Source organism: Pelobates fuscus, chromosome 9, assembly GCF_036172605.1.
Source record: "Pelobates fuscus isolate aPelFus1 chromosome 9, aPelFus1.pri, whole genome shotgun sequence".
Classification (NCBI taxonomy): Eukaryota; Metazoa; Chordata; class Amphibia; order Anura; family Pelobatidae; genus Pelobates; species Pelobates fuscus.
The window spans coordinates 152,674,388-152,688,886 of record NC_086325.1 but is presented as its reverse complement, the minus strand read 5'-3'; the positions used below and the strand labels follow the sequence as shown (position 1 = coordinate 152,688,886).

General features: G+C 44.3%; 1 protein-coding gene across 1 annotated transcript in view; it reads right to left on the bottom strand.

The window, feature by feature from the left end:
- The window catches only part of LOC134573205 (histo-blood group ABO system transferase-like), a 196,678-nt gene that overhangs the window by 54,289 nt on the left and 127,890 nt on the right, over positions 1–14,499 (bottom strand). The window lies entirely within an intron of this gene.

Genomic DNA, 14,499 nt, shown 5'->3' with positions numbered 1-14,499 from the left:
GTATAAAAGGGAATCTAGACATATGGCAAATTAGAGTGTTATTTTATATTGAAAGTGACTCAGAGGCAACTCATGTGTGCATTTCACACCTCGCAGAAGCCTTGGTTGATAAAAAGGGCAATTTGTGTTGTAAACCATCTGACCTCTATCACATTTCTATATAATTTACATTAACCCTTTCTGACATCTGTCCTCTACCAAGCGGCCAATTCATATCTGCACTACACAAGATACATTAGATAGCAATATTCTATAGTACAACAATGAATTATGTACTCTTGCTGTGACAGATGGATATTTTTCATTGCCGATACCATATGTTACTCCAAAAACTACAATTTCAGATACTATGATATGAGAGTGACTCCAGTTAATTAAAATTCTTTTAACTGAAAGATAATTGTAGCTAAATAGTTTGAGTGATTTTTAGAATGCTCAGAATCTTTGTTCTGGTTGGTGGGAAAATGGTTAATTGAATTTAACTTATGTTTAAACTAGTTTAAAAGTATTTAAGTATTGCATTCTGTTTTTCATTAAAGTGTTTGTCCAGTAAAAATTGTTATCCAGCATTGAAATTATTATTTGGTGTTTGTTAAAGAAATAGCCTAATAGACTGTGTACTTTGTTTGTATTGCTCTGAGATGTGAATCAGCAACTGCTATTGTTTTTGGCTGCATGATCTGTGAATCTTAGTCTGCTATAATTCCTAACAGGCCAATACTTAATTTAAAAGATAAAAACAGAAAAATATCAGCACCTATACAATACTGATATAGTCCAAAGGCAACTTAATCACCAAAAATGGAGTCTCTTGTCCGATAGGGGGCAAGATAAAACAGGAAAAGGTATAGCACCTGAAGTGGCCTATAGGAAATCTATGTAACAAAAAAAAAAAAATCCCCAAAAACTGATTGTGTAGCAAGTTAAAAACTTCTTGACAGAGTAAAGAAAATTAAAAATTGTACACTCACACTTTCAGGGTGCTTAACTACAACTCTCACTTGCACGCCTGGGCGGAATGATAAGGACAACTGCCTGCAAGTTGTCCTTATAGCAATGGGTATCCTCATAAAAATATAAAAAGACAAACTAAAAGTATATAGTGTAGTATGTGGCTAATAAGCCAGGGTAGGTATGTAGATCGGTGTACACTAACATTATAGAGACTAAGTATAGGCTCCAGAGTTAATGCATGAAGTAGTATGATCCCCACCAGGGCCGGCCTTAGGGGTGTGCGAGCTGTGCGGCCGCACAGGGCGCCATGGACCAGGGGGCGCCCTGTGGCAGACACAGCTCACACATGGCCGGGTGGCGAGAGCAAAAAAAAAATTGCTGGGGCGGGTCTTACCGGTCGCAGGGCGGGGCTTATACCTACCTGAATTGCCTGGTAACTGCTGCACAGGAAGAGGGAAGCAGGAAGGAGTCCCTGCTTCCCCAACAACTAACTGCTTCCACTCTCCAGCCATAATGGAAAAAGGCAAGTGTGTGTGTGCGCGTGTGAGTGACTGACTGCCTGCCTGCCTGCCTGTCTGACTGTGTGTGTGACTGTCTGCCTGTGTGTGTGTGTGAGTGAGTGACTGTCTGCCTGACTCCCTGCCTGTGTGTGTTACGGTCTGTCTGTTTGCCTGTGTGTGACTCCAATTGTGTGTGTGTAACAGATCCCCTCTGGGCTCCTTCGAGGGATCTGTACTTTATGTGAACTGTTCAATCGGTTAAAACCACTGTATAACCGATTGCCATAGACTATAATACAAACTGTCCAAAATACCAAATTAAAATACCGAACACCGGACCACCCTGATACTTAATTGTACTCCAATTTACCTCCCTGTTCGGCTAATTGAAAACCGCGAACGCTTTATTCAAATCCCTGGGTGGCCACCATTTCGGAATTTTTCATGTGGCGGCGGCCATCTTAAACACCCGAACAGCGGTGTTTTGCAGTCGAGTGTCTGGAACTAAAATATGACACTTGGGCTAAGCAAACACCGCTGAGACCTCCAGACCTCCATAAATCCATACTGAAACTACTGAACGTCCTGCCGTTCGGTAGAATGACTAACTTAAGTATGGGGATTCATACGAACATCAGGATACCCATGGATGGCAAGTAGTTTGGGACTTTTTAATGCACGAACAGAGACTGACCGCAATGCCAAAATGTATGAAACTGTTTTCGGCTACTTTACCTGTGCGGTCAGTCAAAACTTTATAACTCCCGAACGCGTTGCCCGATCTGGGTGATTTTTAAATATGTTGCTCACCCAGAGTAGGGCTACCAGATAGTTGGGGTACATCCAAAAACTTGGGGGAAAATGTGTGTTTGTCAATTATGTTAATGCTTATCTAAGGGGAGGAGATGTGTGGGATGTACCTTGTGTTTTATTGGTTACTATTGCGGGCCGTTTCGCTCACAAGAGGATAAAAAACGCTTAGGCGATAATCCCCTTCCCAGATAGACCAGCAGCTACTGCAATCACCAATCTCCTGAACTGCAAACTGCACGAATTCACCAACTCCCGAACAAGAGGCACACGAACCCTGGAAGCAGCCAAACAGGAAAAGCAATACGAACAGCTTACACTCCTGGCAATCGGCATACAGTCAAATTCCCCAAGTTACAGTGTATTACTGTTTATGCTAGGATACATACTTCTTCAGTGTCTCTAATACCTCTATGCTTTACTTTTAGATACCTATTTTTTTGGACCTACCTACAGGCATATCTCTAAACTATTCATTGTTCTACTTCCCCAACATACCAGGTTGATTGATAGCTTTTCTCTCCCTTTGCTTTGTTTTGCAAGAGCGGGGGGAGCTTTCTAATCTGTACAGTCTTTTGTAATTGCATATCCACATCTGGGTTCAAGCCCAATTTAGGTGGAACTGGTACCACCATCCTGACCCTTTACCCTAGTCTCTGATTCAACAGTCTGTGGATCGGGGACGACGGTACTCTATACACAATCCTCTCAGTCAAATTCCCCCCAAGAAAGAGACAACACTTCACTTTGAGGGTTAAGCAGGAACTCATTTACTCAGGGCTACCCGCCCAGTATTTTTGCAGGTCTCCCACCTGGTGGACACTCCCCTAGGGGACCAGATGGAAGACTGTAACAAACGACAGACATACACAAATTACAGACACACAGCAGTAAAACATCCCCACAATGCATCCTGATCTCCTCCCTCTATCATGGAGATAATCGAGAAGTAATTCAATTATCTCCCAGGACAGAGGCAAAACTCCATTACACACATGGGGACACAAAAGACAGTAAAACACCTTAAAATACACAAAGTCACCTTTTCCACATAAAACAGACATATCACATATCCCCAGATAGCTGGGATCTGAGCGCACAAAACTACCGAATAGCGCTCAGATCCTATTCACACAGTTCAATTGCCATGGAGACAAATTCTTTAATCACACGAATAGACTCCATGGCATAGCTATCTGGGTTCACATATTCACATACACAAAATACCGAATGAGCCGGTGTTCAGCTAAACTTCACGAATATGAACCAGGCGACGGACGGCTCAGTGGTGTTCGTGCAAATAAGCGTCCGTTTTTAGTTCCATAGAATCTTCGCCGAACACCGCTGGTCTTTCGCTTGATTAAAATGGCCACCGCCTCGTGGTCGGCAACCGAACAAAGACCACCCTGGATTTGTCAATTAAGCTGCGGTTAACCGCAGCTTCAGGGAGGTAAATTGACGGCACACTCCGGCCCCCAGGTGGTCGCGCATTCGTTAGTTTGTTCGGTAGATCAAATCTACCGAACACCCTGGCAGAAAAGCACGAATATGCCTTTCTGCAGGGAAAATAAAAGGTTTAACCTGCAGGGCCATAGTCGCAGGGCAGGAGGCTAACAACCAGGCTTCTCCAGTTCACAGTGGCGAGGTGGGTTTCGCCACAGTTACTGTATAATTGCTTGTGGGTGTCTCCCTTGCATGGGAGCACTGCATAAAAGGAGAGCATCTGCCATTAAAGATCAGTTCTACTTCACCCTTCAAAACGTAGCTGTGTCTCGTTATTGAAAGGGAACCTGCTATATATCACTAGCTCTTCTCAGAGCTCTGCCACTCTACTGCTCCAGGGATTTAGCTGATGGGACTTCGCCTCTTCACTTCAACCAAGCACCTGGCCCGGAGAAAGGACGTCTCCAACGGCAAATACCCCTCTCCACACTGGCTAGCCGTTACATTGGTGGTAGCGGTGGGATGGTCATTTTACCCACCGAGCAGGTGCTGAATGGAGAGCCAGTATGCTAAGCTGAAACGACCTACACTGAAGGATCTGCTAGAGAGCCAAGGGCGGAGCGCCAGTAACCGACCCCGGAGAGAGCTAATCACCGAACTACTGGAGTTAGACGGGATGCAACAGTCAATGGAATTCACCGACCGGAATGTACCCCACAGTGAGGATGCCGAAATCAACCGCATCGTTCAAGGAAGGCTAGCCATGTATCCAGCCCCGTCAGAAGAACGGATTGATCGGATGTTCCTGGAAGAAAGGCCGATATTCGGGAGAGGAGGGAACATGAACTGCAGATGGCGAGAGCTCAACAGCCCGTTCTACCCATGGTCCTTTCCCCGTCCACGGCAACTGCTACCAAGAAGATCCCGTTCGCAGCCTTCAAAACGTTCATGGAAAGTGAGGATGAGATCGATGGATACCTAGCGGACTTTGAGCGGCAATGCTCACTGCACCAGGTACCACAACAAGAAGACATAGTCAAAAATTAGAGGGACAAAGGTTTAAAAATAATATCAGGAAGTATTACTTTACTGAGAGGGTAGTGGATGCATGGAATAGCCTTCCAGCTGAAGTGGTAGAGGTTAACACAGTAAAGGAGTTTAAGCATGCGTGGGATAGGCATAAGGCTATCCTAACTATAAGATAATGCCAGGGACTAATGAAAGTATTTAGAAAACTGGGCAGACTAGATGGACCGAATGGTTCTTATCTGCCATCACATTCTATGTTTCTATGTTTCTATGTTTCTACCCCCTGACCAATGGGTCACCGTACTGGCCGGGAAGCTAACAGGCAAAGCTAATGAAGCATTTAGAGCACTTCCCCTGGAGGACATACAGCAGTACCAGCTCGTAAAGGAGGCACTCCTCGCCAGGTATGACGTGACTCCAGAAACATACTGCCGCCGCTTCCGGGAATCCAAGAAAAGGTCTGTGAATTCCCACATCGAATGGGCCTGCCGACTACAATGAGTTGCCTCCTACTGGATCAAAGGATGCAACGCCAACACCGGAGAAGAGGTACTGAAATTATTTCTAATGGAACATTTTTTCCGGGATCTACCCACTGACTTACAGGACTGGGTACGAGACAGTCGTCCACCCTAAAGGATGCTACCCGCCTTGCGGATGAATTCACTGAAACCCGGAAGGTGAGCCAGAGTACCCACCGGCAGCCGGTTCGGACGAACATTGTACCCCAGCTACAACCCCTCGCCTGGAGTTCCATGTCCCAGTACCTCTGGGACCCCGCCCCCGTGCTCAGGGGTCCAACAACTATCCTAGGGACTTATCCAAGACTGTTTGTCATCGTTGCCATAATACCAGGCACATTGCCAGATACTGCCCCCTGGGATCATCCGCCTCAAACTGGAGGTGTCCTACACCGAACACTGAGTCCACCTCACCCTGTACTGCAGCCGCCCATTGCCTGGAGACCGAACTGGGCCCCAAGGAGTGTTTGGGCATCCTAAATGAGGCTGACCCCCAGAAAACCGCCAGCTTCATCGCCAGGAGGTATGGGTAAATAGTCAGGTAGCCCAGGGCCTGAGGGATACAGAGGCTACCATCACTCTGATGCAAAGACATTTGGTTAAACCACAACACCTGTCCAACCACCCTTCCACTGTACGTGTTGCTGGAGAAGCTGTCTTTCGTTTACCTACTGCCTGGGTGCATCTGGATTGGGGCATCGGATCAGGAAAAACCACTATGGGGATTATGGATAATTTGCCTGCGGAAGTCGTGCTGGGCAATGACATCGGTCCTCTGGCGTCTGCATACTTACCCACAAGCACTGCTGCTGCTTGTCCCGTAACCACTCGATCACAGACCCATAGTGAGGGGGACACTACTTCAGGTAAGCACACCACCATCCCTTTCCCCGACTGTAACTACTAGGCCCATACCCAGACAGAGTTTGGGAGGGAAACTAGAGAGGATCCGTCCCTTCAGAAATACCGGGAGAAAGCAGAGACTGGGGGGGGATGAGTGAGAAAGGTTTGTCTGGGACAAGGACAGATTATATAGGTTAACGGAAGGTAGGAAGAGAGGATGTGCCCCTTCTCAGAGGCGTCAACTCGTGGTACCTCGTAAGTACCGGTTGGAACTTCTCCGAATTGGGCACGACATTCCATTAGCAGGACACTTGGGTGGTAACCGCACGACCTATCAAATTACCCAGACATTCTTTTGGCCAGGGATCTCTAAGGATGTGCAACGTTTCTGCAGCACATGTGACGTTTGTGAGAGAGTAGGGAAGCGGGGGGACCACCAGAAAGCTTGACTGTCACCTATGCCAGTGATCGAGGAACCGCTTAGTAGGGTGGCAGTTGACCTGGTGGGGCCTCTACCGAATCCCAGTCCCTCCGGTAAGAAATACATTCTTACTGTGGTGGACTACGCTACCCGCTATCCAGAGGCTGTCACACTTACAAATATCCAGGCGGATACTGTCGCCAGTGCCCTAGTCGGGATACTCACCCGCGTGGGGTTCCCGAAAGAAATTGTGTCCGACCGGGGGACCCAGTTAACCTCCGATCTGACTCAACAATTATGGAAAGTCTGCAGGGTCAAGCCCCTTCTCAGCTCCCCTTACCACTCCCAGACTGTGAGCGCTTTAACGGTACCCTGTGAGCACTTTAACGGTACCCTGAAGCAATTGCTCAGGACCTTTACAGACAAGTACAGAGACTGGGAGTGATTCCTGCCGCATCTCTTGTTCACTTATTGAGAGGCAGGGCCGGTGCTAGGATTTTTTGTTACACAGGCGAAGATGCATTTTGGCGCCCCCCACCCTCCTTAAAAAAAAAAAAAAAAAATGGATCTTCACCTGTGTGTCTTTCCTCCCAAGCCACAGGCACACAGGCATCATTTTTCAGTCACACAGTCAAAGACATACATGCATATAAAGACAAACATGCATACAGAGGCATACCGTCATAGAGACACATACATACATACAGGTGTACAGAAACATACATACAAAGACAGACATTCAAGCACATACATACAGGGAGTGCAGAATTATTAGGCAAGTTGTATTTTTGAGGATTATTTTATTATTGAACAACAACCATGTTCTCAATGAACCCAAAAAACTCATTAATATCAAAGCTGAATATTTTTGGAAGTAGTTTTTAGTTTGTTTTTAGTTTTAGCTATTTTAGGGGGATATCTGTGTGTGCAGGTGACTATTACTGTGCATAATTATTAGGCAACTTAACAAAAAACAAATATACCGTATATACTCGAGTATAAGCCGACCCGAATATAAGCCGAGGCCCCTAATTTTACCCCAAAAAACTGGGAAAACTTATTGACTCGAGTATAAGACTAGGGTGGGAAATGCAGCAGCTACTGGTAAATTTCTAAATAAAATTAGATCCTAAAAAAATTATATTAATTGAATATTTATTTACAGTGTGTGTATATAATGAATGCAGTGTTTGCGTATGAATGCAGTGTGTGTATGAGTGCAGTGCGTGAGTGCAGTGTGTGTGTATGAGTGCAGTGTGTGTGTGCAGTGCGTGTATGAATGCAGTGTGTGAGTGCAGTGTGTGTGCGTATATATTAATTGAATATTTATTTTCAGTGTGTGTATATAATGAATGCAGTGTGTGTGTGTATGAGTGCAGTGTGTATGAGTGTAGTGCGTGTATGAGTGCAGTGTGTGTGCGTATATATTAATTGAATATTTATTTCCAGTGTGTGTATATAATGAATGCAGTGTGTGTGTATGAGTGCAGTGGGTATGAGTGCAGTGCGTGTGTGTATGAGTGCAGTGTGTGTGAGTGCAGTGTGTGTGTGAATGCAGTGTGTGTATATGAATGAAGTGTGAGTGTGTGTTTGTGTATGTGTTGGTGGGGGTGGGCATTTGATATATTATTAATTATTTTTTTTATTTTTTTATATTATTTTTTTGTATTATTATTTATTATTTAAGTATTATTAATTTTACCCCCAAAAAATGGGAAAACTTATTGACTCGAGTATAAGACTAGGGTGGGAAATGCAGCAGCTACTGGTAAATTTCTAAATAAAATTAGATCCTAAAAAAATTATATTAATGAATATTTATTTACAGTGTGTGTATATAATGAATGCAGTGTGTGCGTGTGAATGCAGTGCGCGTATGAGTGCAGTGTGTGTGTATATGAGTGCAGTGTGTGTGCAGTGCGTGTATGAATGCAGTGTGTGAGTATGAGTGCAGTGTGTGTGCGTATATATTAATTGAATATTTATTTTCAGTGTGTGTATATAATGAATGCAGTGTGTGTGTGTATGAGTGCAGTGTGTATGAGTGTAGTGTGTGTGTGTATGAGTGCAGTGCGTGCGTATATATTAATTGAATATTTATTTCCAGTGTGTGTATATAATGAATGCAGTGTGTGTGTATGAGTGCAGTGTGTATGAGTGCAGTGTGTGTATATGAATGAAGTGTGAGTGTGTGATGCAGTGTGTGTTTGTGTATGTGTTGGTGGGGGTGGGCATTTGATATATTATTAATTATTATTATTTTTTTTTTTTATATTATTATTTAATTATTATTAATTTTTTTTCTTCCCCCCTCCCTGCTTGCTAGCTGGCCAGGGAGGGGGGCTCCTTCCCTGGTGGTCCAGTGTCATTGGTAGTTCAGTGGGGGGAGAGGGGTGCTGGCAGAGCTGTACTTACCTTTCCTGCAGCTCCTGTCAGCTCCCTCCTCCTCCGCGCGGTCTGTGCAGCTCCCTCTGTCAGCTCCCAGTGTAAGTCTCGCGAGAGCCGCGGCTCTCGCGAGGCTTACACTGGGAGCTGACCGAGGTGCTGAACGGACGGCGCGGAGGAGGAGAGAGCTGACAGGAGCTGCAGGAAAGGTAAGTACAGCTCTGCCAGCACCCCTCTCCCCCCAGTCTGTATTATGGCAATGCAAATTGCCATAATACAGACTCTGTCTCGAGTATAAGCCGAGTTGGGGTTTTTCAGCACAAAAAATGTGCTGAAAAACTCTGCTTATACTCGAGTATATACGGTATACCCATTTCAATTATTTATTTTTACCAGTGAAACCAATATAACATCTCAACATTCACAAATATACATTTCTGACATTCAAAAACAAATCAGTGACCAATATAGCCACCTTTCTTTGCAAGGACACTCAAAAGCCTGCCATCCATGGATTCTGTCAGTGTTTTGATCTGTTCACCATCAACATTGCGTGCAGCAGCAACCACAGCCTCCCAGACACTGTTCAGAGAGGTGTACTCTTTTCCCTCCTTGTGAATCTCACATTTGATGATGGACCACAGGTTCTCAATGGGGTTCAGATCAGGTGAACAAGGAGGCCATGTCATTAGATTTTCTTCTTTTATACCCTTTCTTGCCAGCCACGCTGTGGAGTACTTGGACGCGTGTGATGGAGCATTGTCCTTCATGAAAATCATGTTTTTCTTGAAGGATGCAGACTTCTTCCTGTACCACTGCTTGAAGAAGGTGTCTTCCAGAAACTGGCAGTAGGACTGGGAGTTGAGCTTGACTCCATCCTCAACCCGAAAAGGCCCCACAAGCTCATCTTTGATGATACCAGCCCAAACCAGTACTCCACCTCCACCTTGCTGGCGTCTGAGTCGGACTGGAGCTCTCTGCCCTTTACCAATCCAGCCACGGGCCCATCCAGTTGCACACAGACATACAGTAGAATTTGCTCATTTCATCAGTCCATAAAACCTTAGAAAAATCAGTCTTGAGATATTTCTTGGCCCAGTCTTGACGTTTCAGCTTGTGTGTCTTGTTCAGTGGTGGTCGTCTTTCTGCCTCTTACCTTGGCCATGTCTCTGAGTATTGCACACCTTGTGCTTTTGGGCACTCCAGTGATGTTGCAGCTCTGAAATATGGCCAAACTGGTGGCAAGTGGCATCTTGGCAGCTGCACGCTTGACTTTTCTCAGTTCATGGGCAGTTATTTTGCGCCTTGGTTTTTCCACACGCTTCTTGCGACCCTGTTTTGAATGAAACGCTTGATTGTTCGATGATCACGCTTCAGAAGCTTTGCAATTTTAAGAGTGCTGCATCCCTCTGCAAGATATCTCACTATTTTTGACTTTTCTGAGCCTGTCAAGTCCTTCTTTTGACCCATTTTGCCAAAGGAAAGGAAGTTGCCTAATAATTATGCACACCTGATATAGGGTGTTGATGTCATTAGACCACACCCCTTCTCATTACAGTGATGCACATCACCTAATATGCTTAATTGGTAGTAGGCTTTCGAGCCTATACAGCTTGGAGTAAGAAAACATGCATAAAGAGGATGATGTGGTCAAAATACTCATTTGCCTAATAATTCTGCACTCCCTGTACATACAGAGACATACAGGCATACAAAGACATACAGACACATACATATATACAGGCATACAGAGGCAAACCGTCATACAGACACATACATACATACAAAAACATGCATACAAAGACATACACACATACATACAGAGACGTAAAGTCATACAGTTACATACATGCATACAGAGACATACACAGACATTCAGAGACAAACATACATGCATACAGAAACATACGTTCAAGACATAAAGGCATACAGACACATACATACATACAGAGGCATACCGTCATACAGACACATACATACATACAGAAACATGCATACAGAGACATAAAGGCATACAGTTACATACATACAGAGACATATACAGACATTCAGAGACAAACATACATCCAGTTACATACAAACATACAGAGACATACAAACATGCATACAAAATTACATTATTATATTATTTATAGAGCGCCGTCAAATTCCGCAGCGCTTTACAATGGGTGGACGAACAGACATGTAGTTGTAACCAGACAAGTTGGACACACAGGAACAGAGGGGTTGAGGGCCCTGCTCAATGAGCTTAAATGCTAGAGGGAGTGGGGTAAAATGACACAAAAGGTAAGGATAGTATTAGACTAGTGACAGTTGCAGAAGAGGAATCAGTTGGGAGCTATTAAGAGTTTAATTGATACGCTTTTATGAAGAAGTGGGTTTTTAATGATTTTTTGAAGTAGTGGAGACTGGGTGAGCATCTAACGGAGGATGGAAGCGAGTTCCACAGGAACAGTGCAGCCCTCGAGAAGTCTTGAAGGCAAGGTGGGAGTACGGACAGAAGATAGACGTAAGTCTTCAGCAGATCGTAAGGGCCTAGACGGGACATACTTTTGTATAAGGGAGGATAGATAGGTGGGAGCATCATTATGTAGACATTTGAAAGCAAGAACCAGAGTTATAAATTGAGCTCTATATTTTATAGGAAGCCAATGTAGGGACTGACAGAAGGGTGAGGCATGGGAGGTGCGGGCGGACAGGAAGATGAGCCTCGCCGCCAGATTCATTATGGACTGTAACGGCGCAAGTTGGGAGCACGTAAGACCACTGAGAAGCGGATTACAGTAGTCAAGGCGAGAAAGTACAGTGGAATGGACCAACACCTTAGTCGCATCTGGCGTTAAGTAGGGGCAGATGCGCGCAATGTTTTTGAGATGGAAATGACAGGATTTGGCGATAGAGTGAACATGAGGCTTGAAGGAGAGGTTGGAGTCAAAGAGAACACCTAGGCAGCGAGCCTGCGTGGTGGAGCTGATGGTAGCACCATTGACTTGGAGGGAGACAGACACAGGAGTAACAACACTTGAGGGAGGAAAGACCAGAATTTCAGTTTTGGTCAAGTTTAGTTTAAGGAAGTGGGCAGCCATCCAGTTAGAAACAGCAGAGAGGCAGTCAGAGACACTAGTCAAGAGGGACGGGGAGAGATCAGGAGAGGACAGGTAGATTTGCGTGTCATCTGCATACTTACATCTGTTAAAGCGTGTCCCTGGGGTGCATGCTGCCTGGCTCTGTGGAGTCCTGTCCTGCAGCCCAGCCTCATCAGTGTGCGCCAGCCGTGTTGTGTGATACACAGGGAGCTGGGATATGATGTCATATCCCCACCCCCTCCACACAGCCTGCGGCAGACACCAGCATAGACATAATATATATACGTCTATGGACACCAGGGTAGGAGGTGGGCGGGCGAAAGCTGGGATCCGTGGGCGGAACAATAAGGGCTGCACTCGGCCACGCTACAAGTGGTAACCGGCTGGAGGGGAGCGCAATAAAAATGTGTAAACACGTATGCATACATGTGTGATTGTGTTTGAGATCGTGTATGTGAATATGTATACGATTATCATTTTTCTGATTGTGTGTACATATATACACACAAATCGTTTTAAAGATTATAGATCTCCCTCAGGGGTGTGAAGAGCTGGTGCGCAACAAAATACATCTTCACATATGTAGCCAAAGTACTTGGACTTTCTCCCTTGCATGGGAGCACCGCATAAAAGGAGAGCATCTGCCATTAAAGATCAGTTCTACTTCACCCTTCAAAACGTAGCTGTGTCTCGTTATTTAAAGGGAACCTGCTATATATCACTAGCTCTTCTCAGAGCTCTGCCTCTCTACTGCTCCAGGGATTTAGGTGATGGGACTTCCCCTCTTCACTTCAACCAAGCACCTGGCCCGGAGAAAGGACGTCTCCAACGGCAAATACCCCTCTCCACACTGGGTAGCCGTTACAGTGTGTGTCGCTGTAGCTGTGCCATTGTGTGTGCCTGTATGTGTGCCTATCAGTGTGAGTGTCTGCATGCCTGTAACCGAGTCTGTATGACTGTCTGCTTGTAAAGGAGTATGTGTAACTGAGCGTGCCTGGCTGTCTGCCTGTAACTGAGCATGTCTGACTGTCTGCCTGGAACGGTTTGTTTGACGGTCTTCCTTTGCCTGTGTATATAAGGCAACTTAGAGGGGGGGGGGCACAGGGTTCGCACAGGGCACCTAATTGCCTAAGGCGGGCCCTGATCCCCCACTCTAGGATCTAGGTGATGTGGAATTTTCTCTGTGAATATATAAAAGAGAAATAAAAAACACAATAGTGCGTATCATAAAATTAAAGTGTTTGCTTAGGTGGTATATATAGCAAAAACAATAAAATCAAAGAAATTATATACAACAGTGTAACAGTACACGTAACAAGTTTCTCCCTGAACAGGCTTTATCAAAAGTTTTACAGAATGAATGGGACCTGTGCTGCTTAAATAGGGGTATTATTTTAAAAAAAATAATGGTTTTGTGACAGTCACATGGCTACTTTTTTTAAAATTAAATTTTTAGTTTAAGCTAAAATAAGTATTAAGTGGACTGTGATGTTTTTATAAAAAAATGTGTTTTTATGTTACTAGGCAACATGAGAAACTATGAGAGGGCAAGAGGTGAACCAAAAAATACTGGCTTGACTTCACCAAAATGGTGTCCACCTGTAGCCTTATAGGACTCCAACAAAATGGTGTCCACCTGGACTAGCTAGGGATCCAAAAATATGGTGGGCAGGTAACTTATAGAAAAGTAAAAGGCCGTTCTCACTATAGGATATGTATGTGTGTGTGTATATATACACACACACACACTATCTATATCTCTATCTCTATCTCTATCTATCTTATTTTTATTTAATTTTTTTAAGGGGTAGCATGTGCTTCTCAAATTCTGCACCTATATGGGCATTTAAAAAAAATCCTTGTCTGAGGACCCAATGAACGAGGAAGACTTGTTTTACTCTCACACAGACATTCTGCATACAATACAGCATTCTAATTATGTGTGTTAAAGCCACACAATCAAAGGGGGATGAAGGGTGAAGAAAAAATAAAATGTGTTAACATGTATGCATACATGTGTGATTGTGTTTGAGAATGTGTATGTGAATATGTATACGATTATCATTTTTCTGATAATGTGTGTACATACACACACACATAGTTTTAAAGATTATAGATCTCCCTCAGGGGTGTGAAGAGCTGGGGCGCAACAAAAATACATCTTCACATATGTAGCCAAAGTACTTGGACTGGCTCTATACATGGCATTTCCTTACTTTTGAATTAATTATTAATTCAATCAAAACAGAGGTAGGAACATCCACGTGTTAATGCGCTTACAAAAATGGCCAGACTGACTCCGGAGTAAGATTTTAGCCATCAGACATGACTCACTTAGTATGTCGTTAATATGTTTTACTATGTTCCCACTATGTTATTTTTACGAAATGTATAAATAATGACACCAAATAGCAAATGTATGCAACCTGAGTAACTACATGCAAACCGAAGACGCGGTATAGTCAGATGCAAACCGAAACATGATCTGTTTACAAACCGATGTCGAC